Raw genomic sequence first — 8767 nt, forward strand, 5'->3', positions numbered from 1 at the left:
TTTGTCTTTGGTTACATCTATTAGTCCTGTAGTTCTCTTTGGAGACATGGAAACTGAGCAATTCAGCAGTCCATTTGGGATTAAATATAATTTCCCCGAATAAATAGATTATACTCTTTTTTGAGTCAATGTAATATTTAATATGTTACTTTTCAACACGACGATGACACCTGATGGAGTAGCATTAACTCGGGAAATAGACTGTGGAGACCCCTGTGATAATGGTGACAGTTTGTGGGGGGCGATTCTGGAGAACCGTCGGGCGAGTTCCTCGGTTTAAGCTGTGATCTCGCGCGCTGGACTGTAAGAGAGAGAGCAAGCGAAAGCGTTGCTCTGAGCTGGCGATGAAGGAACCCGTTCTGCCGGTGGTGGGAAGGTATGGCAGCTATTTCAATCTGAATACAGTTCTTGTGAAATACGCGTGAAGCAATGCCAGCTCTGGGAGAAGAGCCTTTTCCGCCTGAGGTGGTTTGTGTGTGCTATGGCCCTCAGGTGGTTCTCTCTGGGCCTAATTGTCTGGGGACGACTCAACCCTTTTGTGTGTAAATGTGCCGTGTGTGTGAAGTGAGATACCCCTCATTCATCTTTGACCTTTGCTAAGATACACCTTTTCTGTGGAAATGCATTCCGTCGATGGACATAACAAGTCTTTCAACAACACATTGTTATGTTCTTTTTTCTTTTTTTATGCAAAAAGAAAAGTTAATCAACAACAAAGAGGAATACAATAAATGGAAAAAATACCACATTAAAATATTAAGAAGCCAAACAGGAGGATTACAGACAGACGATAGCGGGGTCAGAATATACGATTTAAACACGGGGTTTGAAAACAAAAGCGCACCATTGACAGGCGGGCGTTTGGGTCAGAGCAGGGACAGTGGTAATTAGGTCTCAATTAAGTCAACTTAAGAGCGGTGCAGTTAAGGCAGCTGATGGCTTTAGGGTTAATTGAAATGCCTTCAGCGGGTCTCTGATGTGTTGAGATCTGTACCCTGATAGCCCTTAGCACAAGCAACATGGGCCCTACACCAAAAGCCACAATGCCACAGGGTAGTGAACAACACTCAGTCATCGCTATTCTACAGCAAACAACCTTTTAGAGAGATTCCTCTGTGAATGTCCCACTGAAATGACCTCTTTCGGCATTACGGATGCACCACCTAGCTACGGCTACTGAGACTCAGTGAAAATGTATTATTGTTAAAGGTCCACAAATCGATGCCCCAATACCAGCCGTCATGAAGTCAGCAGATTATGAGAAAGTAGTGTACATATCTGAAATATCCTTCCACACACACAAAAACGTCTAGCCAATTGAAAACATGCATTCAAACTGAAATTATATATATCTATATGCATATCTATATGTATATATATATAGATATAAACTTAAAAGAAAACTGAAGTTGATTTCACACTGAATGCTTTCACTGTGCATTCACCAGAGGAGGGAAAAGATGGTTTCATTTTGTATTTGCTCACAACTAGTGTCACATTCAGGAAGTAATGCACGGCACAACCACTGCTGAAAAACACACACATATTATACGTATTTCACATCAATATCTAAATTACCTTGTGGCCTAATTAACCAATGGCCTAATTAACAGAGTAAAAAATTTGGCAGGTTGAATTTGAACTCACCAACACACACGCACACAGGCACACACAAACACACACACACACACACACACACACACACACACATACACACAAAACAGCAATGGAACCACTGAAACTGACATTAGGGAATGTGGCTTATTATGAACTAATATTAATTAGTATTAATAGTTACTGCAAGACTGCAGACTCACAATGTGGGAGAAAGTTACTCTGCTGCTCTAATATTGAGCGAGGCATTTAACTAGAAAATACACCAGTAAATACAAGGCACGTTTAAGGGAATTTTCCAATATAAGCTTTGCCAGTTGTCCAGCACCCGCACGCTTTCAACTTTGATCCTGTCAGCGAAAGGGAGAATGGACAAAAACACATACAGTGATATTAAGCACAATATAATATCGCCAGCCTTGGCGAATGATTTACACCCAGCGTGCCCCTTGCTCAGCGGCGTTCCTCGGAAAAGCAGATGTGGGAAGAAGCGGCGTTCCCAGTGTTCCCGGCCCCTCTTGTGGAATCACTCTGCGACCTCCTCGGTTTTCCTGTTTCTATTTCGGGGGAGCGGCTGGCTTGTGACCGGGAATGGCGTGTGACGTTAGTCCGAGGAGGACTAAAACAGGGACTAAAACGTGGAGGAGGAGAGCGCCGGGGCAAAGACCAGGATGGTGAGAGGGAGAAGGAGGCGCCTGCTAGCTCCTGCCTCACTGCCGTTTTGGACGTTATAAGTTTCCTTGGTGACCACGCTCAGCCTAAAAAGCCCCTGGGTCCGTGGATTGTTGGAGAAAACTATGCTATTTTCTGCTGCGTCGTTTATCATTGTCACCACATAATGATTCCCCTAGCAGTTTCTTATTGATGTTTGTAATTGCATTATCTCATGGGAGTGCGGGGTGGGGGTTTGGTGTGTGTGTGTGTGCATGTGTGTGTGTGTGTGTGTGTGTGTGTGTGTGAGTGTGCAGGGGCAGATCAATGAAACCAGACCCTGGCTTCTGTATCCAGGAACTGCAGAAGCACCGTTCTCCCTCCGCACCATCTTCAGCGACGCCTCAGAGGAACATTCAATCAGCTCCGGTCCCGGAGATAAGAGAACGCACCGCCCGGTGTCTGTAAAATCTGCCCCAAAAAATGGAAACAAATGAGTAAGGGGAAAACAAGAGAGAAAGGATTAATTTGCATGCATCGACTTAGCTCAACAATTTCCGCTAAGCATGAAAAATGCTCAACTCAACAAAATGGGCCCGTGGCATCTGGTTGTTTAGATATCTGTTTTGGAAACCCATTAGAAACTAGGACTTGTGAATAATTCATTCAGGCAATGACAGTGTGGTTGCAAAGATAGAGGACAGTCTACCCTGTTAATATAATTAACAAAAATACAAAAAAATAGAAACACAGTAAAAATATGTTTATCATTTCCAATTCTTTTCCATAAAGCTGACAAAATATTAAGACTGTTTCCCTTGAAATGAACATTTTTACAAGGTACATATGCACGAGGTATGTAAGTACTTGAAAGGTTTCCACAAGAAACACTAGGACTACGCCAGAAATGACAAAGCTTTAGGCAGTCTGTTTAATATAGTGTTAACTGTAGATGTCCAAGTAGATCCAGGAAAATGAAGCCATGGTATCACGTTTCAAATTTATTTCTGCCACATTTCATATTTGGCTCGAGTTGGTGAAGCCCCGAGACAAGACTCAAACCTTCCGAATTCTTAAATATTATTTTTCATATTTTTTACTTTGTAATGTTGCAATGATATATAACGGCATGGAAAACAGCTAGAGCATCATCAGCAACGGCAACAAAAACAACAGCTATTCTCTAAATGAATGCCTCGTGCATGTAACCAGAGTACATGGTGAGATAAGATTCATAAAATGAATTGATGAATTGATCATAACCCACAATTAATGGATAACAGTTTGATAGCTTTGCCCGTAGACAATTCTAATTAATCTCATTCAAATTAGATATTTGGATTCGCCCTCCATTTCAGAACACATTTGTCTTTATAATGATTTATTAATTTGTTCATGCATTTTAAAAATGGAAGAGGAGTAGGCCTACTACTATGTTCTATATGATTGCTATATTCGAATTAAACTTTTGCTCACTAAAATATAATTCACATGGAAATTAAAGTGCAATAAAATAACATTTTAAATGCTAAAACAGGAGACGAAAATTGAGTTTAGGAGTTATATCTAGCTAGATTTGCAAGCGATTTATTAACGTGTGTCATTGCTCGTATTTTTCAACCATAATTGCGATGTCAGATGTTGGTTTATTAAAATAAACCCAAACCGGGGCGACGCAACAATTCAATGAACCTGGGAATGGCGATACAATAAAATTAAATATTTTCACTTGTGTTTCCGTTGTTATATTAAGGCATTTGACAACTTTTAACTTTTGTTTGGTTCTGAAGATAACAATCCAAAAATGTAAATCGAAAACCCCGCTTTAGTTCATGGTAATCACTAACAACAAAAATCTGAACGTAGTCTGCCAAGAATAGTCTACTTCCGCATTTATTATATCTTTTTTTTTATAACGTAACTCAGAAACACAGAGGTGCTTCTACCTGTCGCCATTTCTCGACGCATAATTTCGAGTTAGGTGAACGGAACCGTGCGAACTGGCGCGCTTAGGCGTCGGGCATTAGAATTCTATCAGGTATCAGGTAAATTAAAGGGGTTCGAAAAACGGCGATTTGAAGAGTAAGCCAATCCCGACCCCGCGCCGGCTTTCCCTGATTTATGGCTCTTTTCCATGCATGTACAATGACTGGAATGCGGATACGAGATTCCTGTGAGCTACAGGCACGGAAGCCTATTTGTGTGTAAAATATTTGTTTGTAAATTGATCTTCTTCTTCTCCTTCTCCTTCTCCTTCTCCTTCTTCTTGTTCTTCTTCTTGTTCTTCTTCTCCTTCTTGTTCTTCTGCTAATTATTATTATTATTATTATTATTATTATTATTATTATTATTATTATTATTAGTAGTAGTAGTAGTAGTAGTAGTAGTATGAATGTTAATTTACTACACTGGCGCCTGACCTCGCCCCAGTCTTGAAATGTAACCTATATTACTAAAATTGTATGTAATTAATTCTGAGAACATTTTATTTCATATGTCTAACTGGACAAAGAACAACATTTTGTAGACGGAATATTGCGTAAAGTATAAATTATAATCTTGCTCGCAGATTACTTCACTGATGTGTAATATAATGGTGGTAAAAAAACTAAACAAAACTATGGTTTCATTTTATCATTGCTTTTCAGATTGCCGTCTTTCCCCTTTAAGATGTCATTGCGGTGAACACCTGCACATCTTAGAATTTCCGCGTACCCCCTTACACCCCCGCCCCCCCCCCCCCCCCCTTACCCCCGCCACCCCAATTTCTCTGTCTCCACTGACACCCCCCTCATTCTATATCTATCTCTCTTTCTAGCGGTATCTACAGTTCTGCAGCTCGGGAATACACATGAACCGGAGGTCACCTTGACGGTGTCTATCCAAGGTCGGAGCAGGCGGGTCTGTTTCGGGTGCCCGCGCGGCTCCGCGCTCCACCTGATGAGATCGGATCCAATAATAGCGACTGTGTTAGCCTTTAATGAGACGCCCTGGAGATCTCACCGACCCCCACCTGCTCGCCGCGATAATGCGCGCGGTCGTGTAGAATGCCAAAACGCAGTCAGCATCCTCTCCCCGACTTCCCTCTCTCTCTCTCTTGTCATGAAGTATTGTGTTTCAGTCGAACAATGCGCACTTATGTTCTCCCCTGCTTTGATCCCGGCGTGCCCCGGAGAAGCACCTGACGGTGAACTATGATAATATTGAAATGAGTCAGAAGGCGAATACAAAACCGCAGGACATTTAGCTCGTACACAGGCAGCGCCACTGTCCGCGCAGCCGGTGCGATGAGAGGCGAGATTGAGAGCGCTTCGCTGCAGTCTCAAGCACAACGCAATCGTTTACAAATGGCACTGAGAATTTAGTATAAATCTGGGCTTGCTGGCGTGTACAGTATCGTATATATGCTTAAAAAAGTCTTCTTATAGCTATAACTGCAGTCGTAAAAAGACAGCAAAGACCCAATATACTACATTTTGTATTCGGCCACATTATGAGTTATAAACATATATGCCTTGTAATTATGCTTGATTTAAAAATCCCTCTAACAATGATTGAGATCAATGGATTGTTGATTATTGAAATCAAACATGTCATTCGAAATATACCCTTGCTTAGTCTAACTGTCCCTTTTACAATAATGTGAAGTGTGTTAGCCAGTAAGTGACCTTGCGCGTTGTGTAAATTATACAGGCTGACCCTACGCGCATATCTCATTATACAAAATGAAATGTGGACAAGTTATTTATTCATATGATTTGGTAAGAAAACAGTAACGGCAGTTATTTAAAAAATAAAAATGTCTGAATGATCAGATATAGCAACATAATTATTTTTTGTAAAAGATTCGCTGGTTGTGAAGAAAATAAAATCGCAATGGTTGAGAATAATAAATAAATAAAATACGTTGAACACGGTAATTCCCAAAATACTACATCCTAACGACCCACGCAGTCAATTGCGTCCCGAGACGCAGGGATATTTGCGGTCATATTCCATTAAACACAGGCACGCTTTCTTAAGCAAATCTCCAGGAATGCACAAGTTAGAAGTCTAACGACTAACGTTAATTAGGAAATAAACCAAACCGTTCTAATCTAGCCGTTGAATGAAGGATTAATTCAAGATGGCATGCCTATAGTTGTATTGAACGTGAGACTACGCGGTAGCTTTAAGACCTGCTTCTATAAAAAGCCCGCTCGCGCTGCCCTGCAGTGTGTAAATATATATTAGGCATAATAAAATGCTAATGTGCAATTTTTTTTTTTTTTTAGAGCGGCCGGACCCATGTAGGTGCGGACCTTTTAATTTACCTGTAACAGGGCTACGCGCGTCTCGCGCTGCCTTTATCACGGTCAACAACCAAGTTGTTACCTTCGGCTGTTTAGTTTGCCCCTGGGAGGCCATCGACTGAATCAGGCACATTGTTAGAGGAGAATAGCGAGCAGAGCCATTGCTCAAACGGTCAGCATGGAAAGAATGTAAACACGAGAATGAGCCAGCGAAACGCGAGCGGTGGCCGCCTCCACTGTCTTAGAATACTTTTGTTTTAAGATAATTGAATTGATTCAACTGGAGTCCACCGGAGAGAGATATTGCACTTATAGGCTACCTATATAGCTAGTATAGGCCTATCCCATGATGCTGAAAAATGACACTGACGCTGTCAACGCAGCAACAATGGGCCTTATTAATAGACGGATAATGGTTTTTTTTTTTTTTTTTTTGCCATATTGACATTTGCCCAAATCTTAATTTTGAAGCAAGGTTTGAAAAATGTCATACTGAATATCGGCCAATAAAGAGTTTATAAGGGACATGCGATCCATTCTGTGAAATATGCATGCCATTGGCTAAAACACCGGAACATAATAACATTTTCATAATAATCTCTTACAGAGTCGCCTATGCATGGTCCCATTTGGACCGATATGTACTGCTCTGTTAGAGTTGAATTTACACTGGACATTTTACTGCATACACGTCAATTATAGGCTGAATAGTTGTCATATTGATCCTCCAATATCGGTGTTGTTATTATTTTTTTAAATGTAGGTGCTTGCAAAATATGAGTACCTATGATGCATATCCGTCTGCCCATCTCTGAATACAGTTTCGCATATTCTCCTGCGCTTCATAGTCAAATCATGTCCGAACACGGCTCCTATTTACTGTCACCGACGAGGCAACATATAATAGTTATTTGGCACTGAAATTGCACTAGTGCAACAGTGGGTGCGATCAAGGTTTATTATCTATAATAAAGACGGTCCGATCCATAAAATCTCATAAAGAAAGGAACTGCTTAATAGAAAATACATGCAACGCTCTGAATGAGAAAGGTGAAGGCTAAAACAATTTTCCATTTATTGGACAAGTTTAGGGCGATGTTTGCAAAATTCTAAAAGTATAGCTATTTAAATCATTGGGCACTATCGCCCACGACTGCAACCAATCATATTTTTAGGAGCGTGTGCCTCTTTTTACGTCTACATATATGGGCATTTTCCTAAGATTTTGATTCAGAAAAAATGTCCTTAACAAACACAGCCCACGCCAGGCAAGTTTGCTGTTTATTTAAACCCGAATATTTCCAACTATATTGAATGTGATTTGAAAGTTGTTGGCTAAATCTGTGGCTGTTGGTTCAAGGACACACCGTATTTAAAAAATAAATAACATTGAGAGATTAATTTTATAATGTGGATTTCGAAAGGTCAACGTGAAGCTTCCAACCGCAGATTTTTTTTTTTCATCACAACTAACAGATGAATCACATTTTATGCCTCAGAATAGACAGATTTAGCAAGCATCAAAACTGGCACCGGATCAAGTTGCATACTTGTCAGGGCTCCAGAGAAAGGGACCACCATCTCTTGGGCTTTCAGCAAGATTCCTTCCGAACCAAAACGTATCGGGATACGAATGTGACCTGTATATTTTCCCCATAAACAAAGAACAAAACAGCATCACCCGGATCAATCAACAGTATTCATATGAATTTATTTGAATTTAATTCCACACGTTTTAAGTATATGCGTGGACCGGTCTACAGCAAATTATATCTGCGGTGCACACGCGCAAACCCGGCGCCTTAATTAGCGACTAGGCGCGCCGGTCGCATTCATGAGCATCCCTTCTCCTACCATTCAAATCGCACGGCACTGACTGGCTTATAAAAATGTCGGCAAGAAGCGGTCTCACCTTGTCAAATTTCGAAGCTATTTTCACCTTCACACCGAAACTCCGAGCTTATTACGCATACAGCGAGAGCTTCGTGTCATCGTTACTCATTAACTGCTGCTTTCTACCCGCCAGGACGATTCCAATGGCATTCTTTGTGGAAACTATAAGTAATTATCGTGTTGCAGGCGTCAACCGCTGATATATTAATCATTCATTATAAAACAGCAAAAAAACAAAAAAAAACAAATGTTGCCTGCTTTCTTTTCCGTTGTTGACAGTTGTTGTAAGGGGCTATTAAAAAATTAAAAAATTAAAA

This window comes from Conger conger, chromosome 2 (assembly GCF_963514075.1).
Source record: "Conger conger chromosome 2, fConCon1.1, whole genome shotgun sequence".
Classification (NCBI taxonomy): domain Eukaryota; kingdom Metazoa; phylum Chordata; class Actinopteri; order Anguilliformes; family Congridae; genus Conger; species Conger conger.